At 39.5% G+C, this 19,760-nt stretch overlaps 1 protein-coding gene across 16 annotated transcripts in view; it reads left to right on the top strand.

Moving 5' to 3' along the window:
* The window catches only part of RALYL (RALY RNA binding protein like), a 612,319-nt gene that overhangs the window by 142,250 nt on the left and 450,309 nt on the right, over nucleotides 1-19,760 (top strand). Inside the window, exon 4 of one of the 16 annotated variants that reach the window (XM_073330692.1) lies at nucleotides 19,588-19,733. The exons of the other annotated variants lie outside the window; for them this stretch is intronic. The gene's annotated coding sequence lies outside the window, so the exon portion shown is untranslated. The remainder of the gene's footprint in view (nucleotides 1-19,587; nucleotides 19,734-19,760) is intronic. 16 annotated transcript variants of the gene reach the window in all.

Raw genomic sequence — 19,760 nt, 5'->3', positions numbered from 1 at the left:
GTAGATTCTCTTGAACATAGATTAGGTGCACTTGAAGAGAAATGAAAAATGTATCAGATGGATCTAATGCTTGTCAATCAGAGATTGCTACTGCAAAGATTTTGCCAGTGATTCTAATTAGCGATAGTGAGCTGCTACATAGATTCAGGGCTAGATAATGGCAGGTCTTAGTGTGGGTGTGCAAGAAAAGGAGGGAGTAAGGAGTTTGTACCACTGTGCAAGGCCAGACAAAATAGCAATTTCAGCACAGGAGAGAGTATCGACTGCTCTCTCCTAAAATCCTGTCACCCCAAATCACCACAAAGGGAACAGGGTAGAGTCAGGACTTTGCCCCGTTCCCAAACCTCTACTGGCCCATGTGCTGGCTAGACATGCAGCAGGGTGCATGCTTCACTATCAAGAAGGATGATGTAGCATGCACCCCTGTACTGCACAGTGAGAACCTGGGGAGGTGCCTCAGGTAGGCCAAGTCCTTCCTAGAGCACCTCTCCACACTAACCCCATCATAGGTAAGTGCATAATGCACTCACTATCTCACCATTAAAACTTAATAAATTCTCTACAAAAATAGTAGCTCCTTAACCATTTTTTCCCAGAGAGAGCCTGTCACGAGGCAAGACTCACCCCTGCGGCACCTCCTGCTGGTCTCTCACAGAATTAGCTCTTCCAGCTTCCAGAGCACCCTCTGCAGGCCAGTGTCCCGCTTGCCACTGTGTCCCTCCCAGACCCCAGTGCCCCTTTTACTCAGGGTGCTGCCCCCAGCAGTACCCCCACAGTCTCTGGGTCTCCCCTTCCCAGGGCACCCCCACCCACTATCCCCACCTCACCTCAGTCTTTGGCTACTGCCAGTCACCACTGAGCCCCCACGCCCTGGGGCAGACTGCAGTGTATAAGCCAATCATCACAGGCAAGGGTGGTTTGGACCTGCTGCCTCTGCCTACCTGTGGGCTGCCCCCTGCAACTCCAGTACCCTTTCTGGCCTTCCACTTGGCCTTCAGCCTGGGGGGTTTTCAGGCCAGTGCTCCTCTGGCCTTCCCCCAGCCCTGCTCCACTCCAGGTACTTTCTCAAGCTCCCCAGCAGCCACAGGCATCTCCCTCCACAACTAGAGGAAACTCTGTCTGCTCCTAGCCCACTGCCGTCTTATAAGGGCCAGCTGAGCCTTGATTGGGGTGTGGCCACAGCTGAGCCTGCTTCCCCGAGTCAGCCTTGGAACTGCTTGCTCCCAGCCACAGCCCTCTCCTGGGCTGTTTTAAGTCCTTTAAGACTGGAGCGGGTGACCACCCAGCTACAGAACCACATAATCAGTCCTTGACACTGAATATGAGACTTTGATAACAATGGATGGGGCATCTCCAATACGGTTGGAGTTCCTAATAAGTTTTAAAACCTAACCTGGAAGAAAGGATTATGTCCCCATTCCTGCAAATATTTAAGCATGTGTATAAATTGGCTCATCTGAGTATTTTGGCTGAATTATAGCATGACTTGCATGAATAAAATTAAATACACATGGGACCTAAGATATTGATTGTATATATTTCCTATTCCCACACAAAAAGAGAGTATAAAAGTTCTGTTTTCCCAATAAGAAAGGAACATTTATATTTTCCCTGAGTTAGCCTGGGTGATGCAAGCATATAGGAACAAATTTATTGCCCTGAAAAATGGACTCTCCTTTCTTTGTGTAGGCATTGCAGCACTCTTCCCCTGCAGAGATGAGAATGTTTTGATGGTCAAAAATATTTTTGTGGTCCAAAAATAACTTTGATTATAATAAGACTCAATCGTTTTTTTTTTAATCAAAACAGGTTAAATATATGGGTTAAGTGCCAACAATGCATGAGACAAAGATGATCTCTTTACAAAATGTGATTACTCCTCAGTCTTGGAAAAGATCAATTGATTAATTTTATCTCCCCTAGATTTTTTTTCTGGGAGTTTTATGAATGTCTTGAACAATTGCAAGCACAATTCTGTGACCATCGCTCATGTGAGATTTTTTTCTTTTACCAGAGATAACTCTGGTGATACTGCTAATATAAGAAAAGACCTCTCCCATGACTGAGAACCTGATAGCAACCTGACGTAGGCCCTGACCCTTTGAGGATATGTAAGATCTTGAAGAGGGAACAGTTGTTTATTCTGTGGGGGAGGAAATCTTACCTTTGTTTCTGTGGCATAGTCTCCCCAAATAGAGCATAATTATAGAGTTAAATCGTAGAAAGGACCACTAGCTCATCTAACAAACTAGGGAAATCTCTTTGAGGGGACCCTGGAGATTTCTTCCAAGTCCCCTCCCAGAGGCTGTCTTGTGGAAGGGGACAATGAGGCTGTATAGTATGTCAATGATGAGGACAAAATAATCTGCTTTAAGTAGGGCTTCTTCTTTAACTACATATAGATAAGTACGCTCACATTACGGTGTCTTTACCCAAAGCAATTCATGAAAAATAAATCCCTATGGATCCTTCTCCTCCTCAAGAAAACAATCTCAGCATTCAATAAAATTAAAATAATGGATAGAAAATAGAACATTATTCTTATGGCACAATTTCAAACAGAAGGATTACAAAGGCTCATTTCTATCCTGAGCATTCATCATACTTGGAATTTCAGCATGTGTTCGTGTTTAGCCTCTCCTCATTCTAACTCTAGCATAAGGACACATGAAACCCAACAGTGATACATGAAACTGAAACTTAAAAAAAACAAGAACATAAAAACAGAAGCATGGAGATTTTAGTGTCCTGTGCTATTTTGCCATGCAAAGAGAGTTTTGTTTCTCTCTCTCTCAAAAAAAATTGACATCTCAGGTTTCACTGAATATTGCTTGTATAAACTTGAAATGAATAAGCAACAGTGCTTAAGATTTCTGTTTTTTTCTACTGTAGAATTTGAAAGATTTGGAGACTGAGCACCATGGTTGGGGCATGTCTAGAAGTTATCAGGACAATGGGGAAACAACATGGTCCCCCCCCCGCCCCCCATTCTTAAGATCACAAAATGGGACGTTGACACTCTGTTCTTGTTTGTCTGCTCAACTAGTGGATGGTTCCTCCTGCTGCTGCTTCTGTGTCTGGGGTGGCTGAGAAAGTGCAGAGCCAAGCCTTCACTGTTCTTAAACCTCTGCTGGGGCTATGAGTCTGAGATACGACTATTTGCCATTTACATTGACCACTCTCTCCTAAGCCACCCATGCAAGGTGGATTGATTTAAATCACCATATTAATCATAATTGACATTGGAAAGCAAGAAAGCTTGGTTTAAATACTTGGTTTTAAGCTTGTTTTGCATTTATACTTTTTAATAACCTTCCTTAAAGACACATTCATTCTCACTGGCTGGTAACCGTTAGAACATATTTATGTGCAATGAAAAAATAGTCTTTTCACTAACCTGTCCGTGTGTTTCACAACTACTTTTGAGTCACAATGAATCATTCTTATAGCAAACTGTACCTTTCTGTCCCGCCCATGCATACAAAAATATTTTAAACTAAATTCTGTCATTAAACACATCTCCTCCAAAAATAAAATAAAACCTGATTATTGAAAGGTGATAGTCCGTACCAAGGCCAACATGTAATTCTGGAGTTTCTCATTCAGGAAGTTCCTGCATTTTGGCAGATCATAAAATCTTTGAGGTGAGGCGACCTAATTTCTTAAGCCTCCTCCCCAGTACTAGCCTGGCTTCACTCAACTTAGCAGAAAAAGTCTTTATATAAGACTTTACATGTGCAATTTCAGGTTGATTGAATCATAGAATATCAGGGTTGGAAGGGACCTCAGGTGGTCATCTAGTCCAACCCCCTGCTCAAAGCAGGACCAATCCCCAGCTAAATCATCCCAGCCAGGACATTTTCAAGCCTGACTTTGGTTTAGTATTTAGTATTTATTATTAACAAAGTTAGGCTTGGGGCTGGTGGTCAAAATCAGGTTTATCATGAAAACCTAGCATCAGCTTTAACTATGGCGAGCCAGGTATTGTCTTTTCCCCATATGGGTGTTGACTTTATGGACTTCGTAGTTTTGACCACATGTCAAAATCACTTTTAACTTAGCAATCTTCCTGGACCTATTTCGTAACAACAAAAATGTGGAAACAATTCAGTTGACAATCATTTAAATCTCAGGTTTCATCTACATGTTGTAGATTGATTCCAGTAACATGTTTAAATGGGGCTAGTCAGTTACCACATATGTGTTATGGTATTGTAACCTTTTAACTCTCTTACAGAACAGTTGATAACAAGTAACAGAAAGTTTTGACTGAAGGAGAATATGTATTAAGGGGAAAATATTTTTTCTCATAACTCAAAAACTTATCTGAATGATTTCTCCCTTTACAAATTGTATCTATTGCATTATCTCTCTACTATGATATAGGAAGAAAGGATTTATCTTTTGTCATGTCTCCTTTGACACTATGTGTAATCTGCTACTACAGAGATTCTATCTGATGGGAAAAAATAAAATGAAAGGAATTCACAAAAGTATATGATGATAATGTGTCTGTATTTTTTCTCCCATTAAAAGAAACTGTAGCTTTTCAAAAGGAGACAAAAGATATTCCACAATAAAGTTAGCCTGTTAAAGTAATTCATGCTGAGTGTAGAATGTACCAACCAAATCTGAAGCATTCTTGCCAGGGGTGTAGCCTTTTAGAGTTATGCACAAAGATGAGTTACAAAAAAGGCTAATGTAATTCAGTTGGTTTTTCCACTTTGAGCCAAAATGTTTGATTAGTGTCTGAGGAACATATAACTAACAGAGAATGAGGTCAGAATCCTGGGATTCTGATATAAAACTAGTTTTATGGTTTTGTACAACAAAAATACAGAGGGATGTGAACTTATGGTTCATTACATTTTAGCTAGACATCCAAAAGTTGGGGGAAATTTTATTCTAAAAATTGAAATCTTTTGATGTTACTTGTCCCTCAGTACTTGAATAATGTGTTCTCCCTCACTCTGATAGAATCTTCTACCTGACAAGCTCCAGTTGTTCCCTACTTTGTTCTGTCACTTCTTTATCCAGATGTTCTCAGCCAGGCAGGGAGTAGCGTTCTCAAGACAATTTACAACCTGAAGGAGAAAGTGGTGATTGTTGCAGGCTGGAAGGGTAGATTATCCAAACCATTACTTAGCTGGACACTGGTCCTTTCTGGCTTCATTCATAAGGATGGAGAAAGGTGTGGGCTGCTATGTACTATGCGTGAAACAGTTAATCTGTGCCTACACTAAAGACGTTAACTTAATACATGTTTTATGTTGTGTAGCATATCAAGGGGTTGGTCATGAATCACTGTAGTTAAGGATGTGTAATTCTTTTCATTCCTCCTCTTGTTTTTACTCAGCCATAACTCTTACATTTCTACCTTTGGGGCTGAAATGGTTAATCTCTGCCTGAAACTGATTTTTTGGAAAGCTTGGATAAACACAGCTGAGCTGTTCTTAGATAGCAAGGAGAGTATGGAAAATTACACATACTCTTTAATTAGTAAAAATTGTGTCTTTTTTGTTGTTTTTTAAACAACTGAAATAGCTTGGCAAAAATAGTCTTTTGTGAGGAAGGGTGTATGACCTAGATCTGGAGGAAATTAGAATTGATTTGAGTTTTGAGGTGTTGAATCATGTATCTGTTGAAAATGCAAATTCAGTTCCACCAAAACGTTTTGCTAACTTGTGTCCATATTGGGCAACATGGGTAGTGGGCATAATAGGCCAGGGGAGACTATGCCTCCCCTAACCCAGGCCCTCATCCCACCCAGGCTCCACCTTCTCCTGAAGCCAGCAGGGGCTCAACTTTGGCTGGAGGCCAGCAGATGGCTGGGACCAGCGGGTAGCCCAGCGCTGAGGCCAGTAGGTGGCCCAGCGGCTGGCCCAGGGTGGTTCAGGTGGGGCTCAGCTGGGGCTCCTCTGGCTGTGGGGGAGGGGCAGGAAGGGAAGGGAGGCTTGGGGGGGTGGTAGGGGTGGGGCCTCGAGTGTAAGGGGGGGGACATGGCTAGCCTCCCTGAAGGGGCGGGGGCTCTCACACTGCCCATGTTGGCCAACTCTTTTGTTAGAAACTAATAAAAATCAGAAATGTTGAAACAGTTTATTTCCACATTTTCAGAATGAAACGTTTCAATTTTTTTATTCACGAGACAACTTAGGTGCCATTCACAAAATGGAGGAGGAGGAGGAGGAGGAGGAGATGATGGTGGCCCACTTATACACTATAGCCCAGTGATTAGGGCACTCACCTGGGATGTAGGAGACCCAGCATAGGTTAGTCTCATTCTCTCTTGTTAACACTGTTCTACTTTGCATAAATAATTAGTTCTTGGACAGGAAATGGGAGCAGGATACCTCCTCGCCCTCAAGCGAGTGCCCTACCCATGGGACTATAGAGTCATTCTCACTCTCCGACTCAAGGAATATCTGGAGCAGGGACTTAGTCACAAAGTGTAAGACTCCAAGGATATGTCTGCACTACACACTAAACATGTTTCCAAGGCCATGCTTGAGCATCTGCACTCCATTGTAAACCTGGGCTTACAGTTGCTAGAACTGGGTCCGGCAGCCATGCTAACATGTCCATACTGCACTACACAGACCTTCTGACTTGGCTCTGCAGCTTGATCTGCATCCGCACTGCAAAATGACAGGGCTTAAACCCAAGTCACAGTGGGACTTGAGCTCTGAGCACCCTCCTACTAGCATCCTAGGACCCAATCCCTGTGTGTTTGCTGACCTGAGTCAAACTGATTTGTGTGTGGATGGAAAGGGGGCTTGGACTCAAACCTGAGTCAGAGCCTGGCCTTAGTGTCTTTGTTCCAGACTTGTACCCAGGTCTCCAATATCCCAGTGAGTGCCTGACCACTAGACTATTAGGCATAAGCAGGAGGTAGTGGTGCCCTCTTCTTCCTGCATTTGTGACTCTAATCTAGCCATTTACTTCCAAATTTCTTTTGCTTTTTAAAAAAATACAGCTAATATGTTTTCTGTCAGGTCAAACATGCCTTTTTGTTTATCCTAAAATGATATTTTGTTTTTTGTTTCTTTGTAAACCAACATTTTGGGACTGCCAGTGAACTGAAAAAAATCAATTATTCACTCAGCTACTATTTCACCCATTGGGTCCATATATGTGAAAAGTACATAGTAAATCAAACATACAAAACTATTATGGCCTAAGTAGTACAGACTAATAGTGAAATAGACCACTTAAGTTTTCAGCTATGTTAGCTTTGTAGTTAAGTGTCTCATCCCATGTGTATCTTGTGTTAGAAAAAAGACAAGTCATTGATTATTAGGGGTATGCAAAGATTTTTTCTTGAGGTCACCAGAGTGAGAGAGTCCAAGTAGTTTTCCCTGACTCCCGCAACCTCTGCTACTTAATGTTGCCACATATGGTGTACTTGTGTCATAGCATGGAGTAAGTGGACATGGAATGGAGGATGCTGGCTACATTGCAGTCCCCTGAATTGCACCAAACAAAGGTTGTGCCAATGGTTGTCAAGAAAATGATAGAATAGAGGGGTTCTGACAAACTTTTCTCCCCCACCGCCTGCCTCTTTCTTTCACCATAGGAAAAGGGAGGTGGTGAGTAAGGTGAGAGAGATGGGGATGCATGGCAAAAAAATTAAAATAAATAAACTTTAAAAGTCCTCTTTAACCAACCCCCCCACCCCCCAAAAAATCAGCCAGCTTTTTAACCAGCTTTTTGAATGAAAAATTTCAGCTAACTCTGATTATAACATATACATACAAGGAGGCAAAAATAAGCTCCAGGATTCCCTTACTGTTCAGTTCTTAACTATGCAATCTTAATTGTGTTTTTTTCTTATATGTTTTTTTCTTATATATATATTTTTTTCATATATATATATATATATATATATATATATATATATATATATATATATATATATATATATATATATATATATATATTTCTTTAATTATGGAATATAGATAGATATATAAATATAGTGTTTAATAGCAAAGATTTTCAAAAGTGACTAATTGTAAAGTTTTGGATACCTTACTGGAGGCTACTAATTTTCTGAGGGTTGGCGATTGGCACTTTTTTGAACATCCGTTTTGCTCAGCAAGCTGTTGGGTGCTGAGTCCTTTTGAAAATCTGGTCTTACAGTCCTGATTCAAAGTTATCTGAAGTCAAAGGAAAAACTCCCATTGACTTCAATGGGCTTTGGATCAAGTCTTAAGAGATTTTAGGAGATATTTCCTACTACAAATGTTAGTCTGTGGCATACGTTAACCATCAAAGGCAGCCATAGAATCTGCCATCATGAACACACTTTAAGGAGTTAAAACAGCATTTAGAAGGAGGAAAAATCTTCCCAAAATATTATCACTAGACATAGACACAGATGGGCCGTATGCTATCTTTCTGGTCCAAAATATAACCAAATAATATGATTGGTGAAATCAAAGGCTTTATTACAAATAATTGGGCTCCTACAGTCTTTTTATTCTCTTTGGGAGATTAGATTCTCATTTGTAATAATGTCATGCAGTGCACAAAATAACAGCTTAATTATCTAATTTTTTCCTGCTTAAATTAGCCATAAATTGTTATCAATAGCAAATGAGTATTAAGGAAAAATGAGATGGAGTTGAAGAGTTTCAGAGACTGAAAATATCTTACAAAGCTCTGTTTGCAAGATTCAAAGGATTCTCTGCTATTTCAAAATTTAGCACTTCAAAAGAAGTTTTCAATTTGCAAAACTCCATATGTAATATATACTGATGCACAACAAAAATGCATTAATTAGGCAGATTACTCTGAGATGGATTGAATTATCAACATTTGCAAGTTAAATTCAATATCTCCGTGAACAAATTTGAAGAATGATTCAGAATTTGCATAGTTTTTGTGCCCATAGTGAATAACTAAAAGCTGGGGTAAAATTAACCTAAATACAATTTTAAGTATTTATCAGGTGAATTGTCATTTCATTTTTACTTCAAAACCTATGGACATTTACTGGATTCTAGGCTCAAATAGCCAATAAAATGTGAACAGATTAAAGTTTTAGATGAGTCAAAACCAGGACAACTAACTATCCAATGTTTACTTCATACATACATGCATCTCTACTTCAAAATGATGCTAAACCATCAAACATGTATGGAATTTAATATTAAAAACAATAACCACATATTTCCAATGTTTCCTAGGTAAGAAATGATGAATACAGGACAAAACAAGGGGAACATTGTCTGAATTTACCATACTCTATTGTGACATGCTAGTATTTTGGTTATATTTGCAATGTATTATTTCAAGGCATTTTTCTTTTCCCTTTTAATAAAGTGTAAGTAATGCCTTATTTATTTGGCATTTTTCCTGGTATTTAAGAGATTGCTTGAGTTGTAATTTTCTTTAACATTTGTTGTGTTCTCCGTAGGCTGCTGGACTTGGATGCAGTGTAGATTATACTGGTGATCTATTTATTTATTTATTTTATTTTATAATTGCAGCTTGTGTGGCATGGGATTTAGCACTGCTGGCTTCTAATCCCCAATCTGCCATATTACTACACAGGAAATGACTTAAATGTCAGAGCCTCAGTTTACTCATCTGTAAAATGCATGTGATAATGAAACTTTATTCAGTGATTGTAAAGTCCTTTGGGGGTCCTTTATCGGAAATAAGCACTGTATATAAATCAATACCAAGATAGGTGCATTTTTATAAATAGATGATACAGTATTATTATAGAACATTTTATTTTAAAATGGGGTAATTTTTATCTGGTACATTGTCTTGTCTTTCCAGGTATTGATATTTACCTTCCTTAGAGTAACCTCACATAACTTTTATCAGAATTGAGGTAGGATTTCTGTAGTCTTGCTTTTTAGCCATTTTGTTGGCTTTTACAATTTTAAGTCTCTGCTTGGGCCCTGGGGTCTAATTTCTGTGCTGCTGTTAAATGGATGTTCAACTCCAGTCAATAGCTCCACCGGTAGAGCTAGGTTTTGCAGCCAGGGGCAGGGGGCAATGGGTCACCAGTGGTGGGCTGGAGAGTGAACTCACTCTGCACTCATTTGGCAGTGGCAGCTCCTGCTAGTGGGGCTGGGCCTGGCTTCCACCCCAGGCATTGAAATTTGGAGCACAGGGTTGCAGCGCCATTCAGATTTGGCCCATCCTTTGGCCAAGCCAAATTTGGGAACGTGGAGATGCAACATGGGGCACAGGGACACAGCAGCATGTGACCCTGTGCATCATGTTGAATGCATGGAACAGGAAGTTGGTTCCAGCCCTGCAGAATAGGAAACACTGCTGCTGGGCATGTGTGGGGCAGACTTACTCTTCAGCCCCATATGAAAATTCATGTTGTACCCCTCCTTTTGTCAGCTGCATAATATGCTTGAAAAGGTGTCATATGTACATCTAAGGGCTACTGCAGGGGTAGTTGCCCCCCTACTCTGCTATTAGCTCTGCCACTAAGTAGTTGGTACCAAGTATGTCTCAAAGCATTTAAGCACTTGTGTATAAAATTGTGCTCCTTGAAGCTTCTCAAAGGTTTGGGAGTCAGTCACATGGATGAGGAAGGATTATTTGACATAAGGATTCTAAGACTAGGCCCTTGGTATTCTTGTAGTAGTTCTTTGGAAGACAGATTAGTGGTCACAGTGCAGGTGAAGTAGTCCTGGATATTAATACTACCTATGTGGGATGTGTGTCAATATGGTTTTATTTTTGTATTTTTGCTTTAATTATATAAGATATTAAAGAAACTTATCTTCCTACAAAGGTCACTTGATGAAAAGGCTATAAAGTTCTGTTTAAAATACCATTTTCTTCAGGTTTTTTTCATTATTAGTACCAAGTTAAGAAGGCAGTTTATTAAGGTCTAAATTAGCCAATGTCACAAAAGTACATTTCAATAGTTCTTTTCTACAGCTGTACTAAGAAGTGACAGTTTGACTACCATGCAACCTTTAACTTTGCATGTACAATAAAAGCAAATGCTACTAAGGAGTGGAAAATGGTAAGTACTAACAGTCAACAAAATTATTCCAGCAGGGTTTATAGACAATTGTACTTAGTTACTCAGTGAAAGAAGGGACTCCTGCTTTGCAAATAGGTTGTTAGTGAAAGAGTTGAAAATTTCATCAGCATGCAACCACTTACAAAGAGACAAAGTAGAGCATAATCAAGAAAGTGCTGGCATTAGCAACTCTCATCCCCTCACAACTTGATTTTTCCCTCTAGTTTGCCTCACCTCACTCTAGCCTTTTCTCCATGTATTTTAATCTTAACTATCATAAAATATCTTTTAGTAAATTCATGCAATGAATTGTTGCAGGGAATTTTGCAGTCTGTGACCTTTAATACTTGGTTATTCAGGGACTTGGCTATGCTTGGTCCTTGATGTCTGTTGTGGTGGCTGGGGATGGGGGTGAGACTGCAAGGAGCCTCTTTCTGTTCATTGTGGAAATGTGTGGTTCCTGTGCTCAGGGAAGCACAGGGACTCATCCCACTTTACTTTCTCAGGGATGCTGGCATCACAAAGAGGGCAAGAAAGGAGTAAGAGGAGTTACGTCCATATCCCTACTGCCTTGTTCTCAACTGACCTTCAGAGTACCCCAACATGCAGGGAGGAGAGTGTGCACCCCTTAAAGGATGTATCAGTGAATGTGCTTCACCTGAGTGCCAGGTAGATCCAAGAGGTGCAATATCTCCTTGTGTTTTCTTAAGCAGTGCAGCTTGGCACTATGTCCAGCATAAGGCTGTGTGGTTATTTCTCTCTCTGTTTCTCCATCCCCCCTCTCCCCCGCCTTTTTTTTTTTTTGAGGTTGAGGGACATGTTGAAACTCATCAGATTTCTATTAGCTGAAAGCTGATATGAAAAACTGAACCCCCCAAGAAGGGTCCAGGGATATCACCCTGGTAGAGACCTCAGCACCTTTCCTTTCCCTACATTTGGGAAACAATAGCTCTTCATCTGGGCATATGCCCCTACTCAGTGGGGGGCCACCCATCTTCCTCATTGGACTTTGGTGGCTGGTAGGTTTAATCCTTTGGCTATTAGGTGTGTGTGGTATAGCTCTTTGTCTGAGACACCTTACAGCCAAAGGAGTAAATGGGATTATTATCTCACTACAGTGAAATGTGCAAAACCTTGGCAGACTCATTAAATACTGAACCAGTGACAATAAATTAGAGTTGGAAACTTGGGGCCACAAAACAGTCCAAACCCCTAAGAAGATATTGTCTAAATCTCCCCTTTGTTACATTGGTTATACAAACACTTTCTACTCCAACTTCTGAAAGGGAATGTGAGAAAGACATTTCTTCAAATTACCAATCCTTACAATGCAGGGGCCTGCCAGACCTCTGAATTCCTCTAATGAAGGATTCATGCAGGGTTCATGCACTTAGCAACATTCAGGGCACACCCTCAGTGTTGTGTAGGAGCAGTGCACACACGGCTCCTCTCAAGGACATGAACCTTGGAAACTCGCCCAGAGGACATGAACCGTGGGAAGCCTCCCAGAATGGGCTCAAGGCCCAAAAGCAAGGAATGCGGTAAATAAAAATTAATAAATAAAAATATTAAACAAAGCCAGTGTATTCCTTTTGTCTGTTGGAGTATGTAATGCGCAGGAGGAGGGGAAGAATAAAAGAGAGGGTGAAAAGCTGACAAGGCAGACCAGCCTGCTTGCTTGCTTAAAGCCTTATTCTGCCTTATTCTATACTCTAAACTTTTTAAAAAGATGAGACTATCTCCCTAGAGCTGAGCATCTCCATATTGAAAACAAATCAAAAATTATCCTTTGAGTTACAACCCAGCTATGTCATTCCACTGTGATTGCCCCACAGTTTAAAACTAACGTCGAATGCTGTGATTTCACTGTTCAGGCTTGATACACTAGTTCATCAATGATTCTACGTGGGATCACTTTAAAATTGTTCTGCTCCAAAACCCCTATAACAAGTAAGATGCAAAAGGAATACAATCTCCTGTAGACTGGCGGGCATTCCCATATTCAGAGAGCTCCTATTCTATTGTTTCCTCTCTGTGCATAATATGCTGCAGGAACTAAAGTAGGCAAGAAGAGAAGCTTTAGGAGAAGCCCATTTCCATTTCTTTATTTCTCTTTAAAACCACAAACAAATTTGGTGCTTATCTCTTGAGTCGTATCTCTCAGTACCAATTATTGCTACTTGAGTCTTAGGCACTTGAGTCTTATCTCTCAGTAGCAATTATTGCCATGGAAGAAATTTACTAGCTATGTTCTGCCAATTACAAGTATTCTTGATCAACAGCAGCAGCACCTTTGCTATTTTAGTCCTGATTATTCCCTGGGCACAAACTTACAAACGTGTTCAGTAGTCCTGTGATCTACCTTTCCCTGAAGAGAGAAACAAAATAAGACCAAACCTCAGCACTTTAGGATTAGTTCACTTGAGAAAATATTTAAGCTTATTAAAAAGGGTTAGTAATATTCGGACAACTCTTTCCCTATTTGCAGTTTCCCTTCCTTACCCTAATTTCTCTACCCCTGCACCGTGTGGTTAATTTAGTCAGGATCTCTGTACAATACATTATATTTTCTGATGTTCATGTTGTAAGGTGTGGAGCCTTGAGCAGGTCTGGCAGCTCGCCCCAGGATTCGTATTGGAAAGCTGTGCATTCTGGGACTTCTCTCATTCAGAATGCCTTGTACACTTCTCCATGGAAATTTCCAGCGTGTGTCTGTCTGGATATCATAGGTACCCCCCCACACACACACATACACATTACTTTAGTATGAGAGCCTCACAATTTTGAATGTATTTCTCCTTACAACACTCTTGTGAAGTAAGGAAGTACAGACCTTCCAAATCTTAGAGATGGGGATGAAAATAAGGCATGGAGAGAATAAGTAAACTTGCCTGAGGTGACTCAGGAAGACCTTGACAGAGCAGGGAATTAATTCATGTCTCCTGAGCCCTAGGCAAGTGCTCTATCCACTGGAATATCCTTCCTCTACAGTGTGTAAAGTAGAATGTGTCAGATTATCATACTACACTTAAACTTTGAATAAACTTTAAAGAAGCTGTGACAGAAATCAACACAAAGAGAGGTTTCCAAAATTAACCTTAACACTGTAAAAGGTTACAGAATTTTTTTTCCTGATAATTTATTTTGTATTGGACTCAGCAACAAAAAAAAGTAGACTAATTTAGGCTGTTTTAGAATTTGAAAAAAATAATCTCCTCTCCCTCACCCAGGAGCCTCTTTAATAGTGCTATATTTCTGTGTTTCATTAACACTGTCTGGGATAATCAGTATTTGTAACAGTATCTTTGACCATCTGCAAAATCCAGATGGATACTCTAATTATTAAACTAGAGGTGGATTTTAACTCTACAGCCCAAAGTGTTTTATGAGTGGAAGTCAAGAAGGTCTTACTTAAGATTACATGTGAAGTAATTTTCCTTATGTATGTGATCTTAAGTGACATAAAAAATTATTTTGGTTAGATGGCTTCTGTGGGCTTAGGGGAATCAGATCATACATAGACTGGTTTTATATGGTGTATTAATAATACCAATATGAATACTTTCAGATAAATTTGAAAGGAAAAAATTTTGTTGACTTAAATTTCAAAAAGCTAGTACTTGTGTCTCAGTTTCTGACTTCACCCCCCTTTTCACATTTCTGATGTAAATACTTCAGAACTCTTTTCTTTCCATTTTGAATTGTAGTTCAGCCGATGGCACGTTGTTTTCACCATGCAAAATCTCCTACTCTTCCATTGTCACTGGCACAATAGCTCCACAGAAATCCTAGAGAAATCAACCGAATAACTGCTGAGCAGAGATGATTTGTTTGAAACATCAAAATACAGAACCTGCCTACTCTCGGTGGAATGGCTATTTATGATATACAATACCTGATTGTGTCTAATATTCCACTCTAAGCCTCTGCAAGTTGTAGTAGCTTTGCCAGATAGGTGCTATAATGCTAGTCTTGAGCTTACTTGACTTTCATATTTTATTCTAATTGAATTGCAGCTTAGTATAGCAATTTTAAGGATCAATACTTCTTCACAGAGCCAGGAAGAATAAAAATCAATTTGAACACTTCAGATCCTTCATCAGGTATTACATCTTCAAATAGAGCCCCTTTCTCTGCAATAATCTGCGTGATTCTGTTAGCAGCATCAGTCACTGACAAGAAGAAACTTGGATCTTTCATTGTTACAGAGACTGATATTCCTTTTCATAGGGTTAGAAAAGATCCATAATAGCTTTTATACCACTATTTTTGGAACTCTAGACTTCATTAAAACCCTCTTCAGCTTTTTCTCTTTTAGCTTCCTTGCTGCTTATGAATTATTCAAGGCAGATTTCACTTGAGGTAAATAGTTTGATTTGAAGGTTTTTGTATCTGGATTTAGATGCAACAAGAAGTGTTAAATGCTCAGAATTTTAAGTGAATAGAATTGCAGAGGCCCAGCTATTAAGATGGAAGACATTTGCTGTTAGTGCTCTGGGGCTGCCATTGAGATTTCAGCTCTGTGCTATTTGTCACTCTGAAGTAGGTAGGCATTATGATGCCTGGAGTATAAATCAGCCTTTACATGGTGTCGAGTCCCGAAGCACTTTGAACATTCTAATCCACTTCTGAGTTAACAGAACATTTTTGGTTTTACAAGCTTTTAAGTTTCCTTTTCTATTTAACCCTGTCATTGTATAATTAATCATTATTATTTTTTGGATTTTTATGCATCTCAATCAAATAAAATTCGCAGTGCTTACTTCAAAGCTGTGGTGCCCCTGACTGAGATACAAGCTTGAGTTTTTATCTTCCACTGGAAATAGTTTCTGTCCAAGTGTTTATTCTTTTTTTTATTATCCCTGTACTAAAAAAGTTCAGTAAAATCCAGCCTTTTTCTACCAGCTTGGCCAGTTGGACAGGCATTATTTGAACAATCTGAAGTAGGATTGTTTGTGTGCCCGTTTGGATTTTATTTGTGTGTGTCTTCCTTGTGGTGGTGTCTACTAGAAAAAGTAGAATGTGAGAGAGTAACAATTTCCCATGACTGTCATTAGCGTTGTCCTGTGGTCCAGAAGCCAATACTGGCTCAGTGCAGCATAACAAACGCTTTTAAATTCTTACCTTCTATCAGCTGGGTAGATATCCCAGAACCCTGACCAAGTAGAAAGGGCCAACCCAGTTACTCTGTGTGTGTGTGTGTGTATAGAGTGCATCAGTTCATTGAATCCAGCTGGTCTCTGTTCTTGCAATGCACCCATTGATTAAATGTTTGAACCTGCATAGGGCGTGTATAATGTTGTACTAACTTTCATTGGATACTTCAACTTTATAATACAATGGAATTGAAATCATAATCTCCTGAAGTGTTGAGATCTATTTAATTTTATTTTTTGTTGCCATTGGTTATTTACATTAAACTAAAGTGCTAGGCACTTTAAAGACTTACAATTTATTTTAGCGAAAAGAAAAGGAGTACTTGTGGCACCTTAGAGACTAACCAATTTATTTGAGCATAAGCTTTCGTGAGCTACAGCTCACTTCATCGGATGTAGCTCACGAAAGCTTATGCTCAGATAAATTGGTTAGTCTCTAAGGTGTCACAAGTACTCCTTTTCTTTTTGCGAATACAGATTAACACAGCTTCTACTCTGAAACCGGTCAATTTATTTTAGATGCATTGCAATGAGTTGAAGATTAACCAAGTGAGTGTATGGGAGGAGGGGAAGAAAATGGGTTTCAATGATAACATTACATAGTTACTTATGTTTAATTATAACCTGAATCAATGTAACCTAATCAAATACTGGGCTGTGAATTGATTAGCTCCTTGAGGGAACTGGAGGACAGAAATCATAATTAACAGGATATTCAGCAGCTGCATCCCTGAGGCAGTAACTTGTCCCTCTGCAGTGGGGGAAGTGGAGGGGGGTTCTGTGTAACAGTGGATCGTCCAGCCAGTTCCCACTCTGTTTGCTTTCATGCTCCATGCTGTGAAGATTGTGAACTCTCAATGTGTGCTCTCTTCTCCTCCTCCTATCTCCCTCTTCCCTCCTCCCCTCTGCACACAGCAACTCACTCTCATTCTTTGTACAGCAGAACTGCACTCTCCACTTTGGTTGTGGAAGAGGAGCCGGTTGTGCCCCATTTTGCACTTATTTTACTGTGCTTTACTTTTTTAGGGCCAGATGAGATCATTAAGCTAATACTACAGTGTCCTTCTCTATCAAACAGAACATATAATTTCCCCAGTGATTTCTGCATGAAGCTGAATTTTTGTAAAAAGACATCCTATCTTGACTTTAAAACTTATCCTGACTTTAAATCTCCAATTGATGAAGAACTGACTGTGTCCTGTAACCCTCACTGATTAAACATTTATGTCACATGTCAATTTTGAACTTTGCTAAGTTAAACTTCCAGCCATTGGATTGTATTGTGCCTTTGTCTGCTAGTTTAAAGAACCCTCTAGCATCAGATATCTCTTCCATGTTTAGATACTCTATGGACCTCTGAAACTTCTCTTCAGTTAAATAAAATGAATTATTTTAATCGGTCATTGTAAGACATGTTTCCCAGATGACAGATCATTCTTATCACTCTTCTTTGATCCCTGTCCAGTTTTTCAACATCCTTTTTAAAGTATGGAGATCTAAACCAGACACCGTATCACTGGAGGAATCTCACCAATGCTGCATACAAAAGTAATATTGCCTGCTTACTGCTACTTGATATTATCTTCTTCTTCTTATTATTATATTATTACTTGATATCCTGTTTATACATCAAAGGATCATGTTAGCCCTTTTTGCCACACCATCACACTGGGAGTTCATGTTCAGTGGTTATCAACAATGACTCTTAAATCTTTTTCAGAGTCACTGTTTTCCAGATTCAGACCCTCATCCTGTAAGTCTGGCCTACAGACTTTGTTCATAGATATATAATCTTGAGTTTAACTGTTTGAAAACATGATTGTCTGCACCTGGTTTATTAAGGGATCCGGATTTCTTTGTATCAATGACCTGTCCTCATTTGTTGTTCACCATGCAACCAATCTTTATATTCTTTGCAAATATCAATATCTTTATATTTTCCTCCAATCAGCTGATAAAAGTATTGACTAGCACGGGGCCAAGTAGTAACCCCTGACTGACCCCACTAGGACAGACCACTGGTGGATAACTTCCCACTAACAATTATATTTTGACAGGTTTCAGAGTAGCAGCCGTGTTAGTCTGTATTCGCAAAAAGAAAAGGAGGACTTGTGGCACCTTAGAGACTAATACATTTATTTGAGCATAAGCTTTTGTGAGCTACCTGAAGTGAGCTGTAGCTCACAAAAGCTTATGCTCAAATAGAATTATATTTTGGGATATATTAGCCATCTTTGAGTCATTTAATAACTATATGCCATATTAACTTTGTATAGTGCTATTTTTTTAAAAAATCAGAATGCAGAGTGGAACTAAGCAAATGTATATTATGTCAATACAGTTACATTTATCAACTAGATTCATAATCTCATCAGAGAATGTTATGATGTTCATTTGACAACCTATTTTTTCATGAAACCATGTTGAATACTATTAATTGTATTTTCTGTTTTCCAAGATGTTATCAGATAGCTGTAGGAGGCAGCAGGAAGGAAGAGGAAGAAAGCTGTAGAGAATTAGGGATAGGAGGAGGAGAGGAGATACTGAAGGCTATAAAACCAGATGAGATGATGGAGGGGAAAATTAGAGGGAGAGCAGAAAGTAAGAGCAAGGATCAGTTCAAAGAAAAGAGAAGTGAGAAGTCTGAAGCAGTGTTGTAGAGTTGTCTTTGGTACAACAAAACTGCAAAAAGACTGTGAATGTCATGGGGCTGCTAAAGTGAGGAAGACTGTAGTTAAAGTGTGCTCACAGGTATAGTTCACCAAATGTTATTCTATCAAGTTAAATGCACTGGAAAACAATTTTTGAGATGCATGAAATGACTTTTCTAGTGGAGTACTGTGTGGCTCAGGAGAGTGACCTTTTCATTTTTTTAATCACCAGTTTGAAATAAGCTCAGGTTAGTGATGACCAAAAAGTGTTACCATTTGGTGGTGCTCTCAATTTTGTTCCCGGGGTATACTTCACAACACGCACGTGCAACTACAACAGTTGTTACTAGTTGGCTGACAGCAGAAAGACCAATGTATGTATGGTCATTAATGGAGGCTGAATGGGTATTCCCCAAATTATTTTCCCATGTAGTGAGATGAATTATTGCAGACACATGTTGGAAGCTTGTATTTACAGTGCCCATGCTGTACTTATTTGGCCAAACAGAGGACTTTGTTCCTTAGGGCTGTTGTTCTGGTATCCTTAACAGCCCTGAATTTCTGAATGTGCACAGTGGTTTTTTTTTTCAAGGTTATTAGTATTCTATAATATAACACATACTTTGATTAACTCATGGAGAGAGCTCAATAATGGATATTTCCTGGGAGACTCTAGAAGGGCAATTCTCGTCTTAAAAGTGGCTTGTGTCTCAAAGACTCTTGTAAACTGAGTGTATTTAATAAACAAGGGAAATATGTCTTTTCTAAATGACAGCTCCAGCAAACTCACCCTGGTTCTGAGAGCCAAGATGGATGGTTTTCTTCTTAAACATCATGATCAGTTCTTATGTAGGAAAAATTAGGCTCTCAGTTACATCTGCAACCCCATTTTCATCAGATGATGCCTTCAATGACAGCTAGGTAAGCTCCACTTTCTTTGCTGGGTTT

This window comes from Lepidochelys kempii, chromosome 2, assembly GCF_965140265.1.
Source record: "Lepidochelys kempii isolate rLepKem1 chromosome 2, rLepKem1.hap2, whole genome shotgun sequence".
Lineage (NCBI taxonomy): Eukaryota > Metazoa > Chordata > Testudines > Cheloniidae > Lepidochelys > Lepidochelys kempii.
This window is presented reverse-complemented; position numbering and strand designations above follow the sequence as displayed.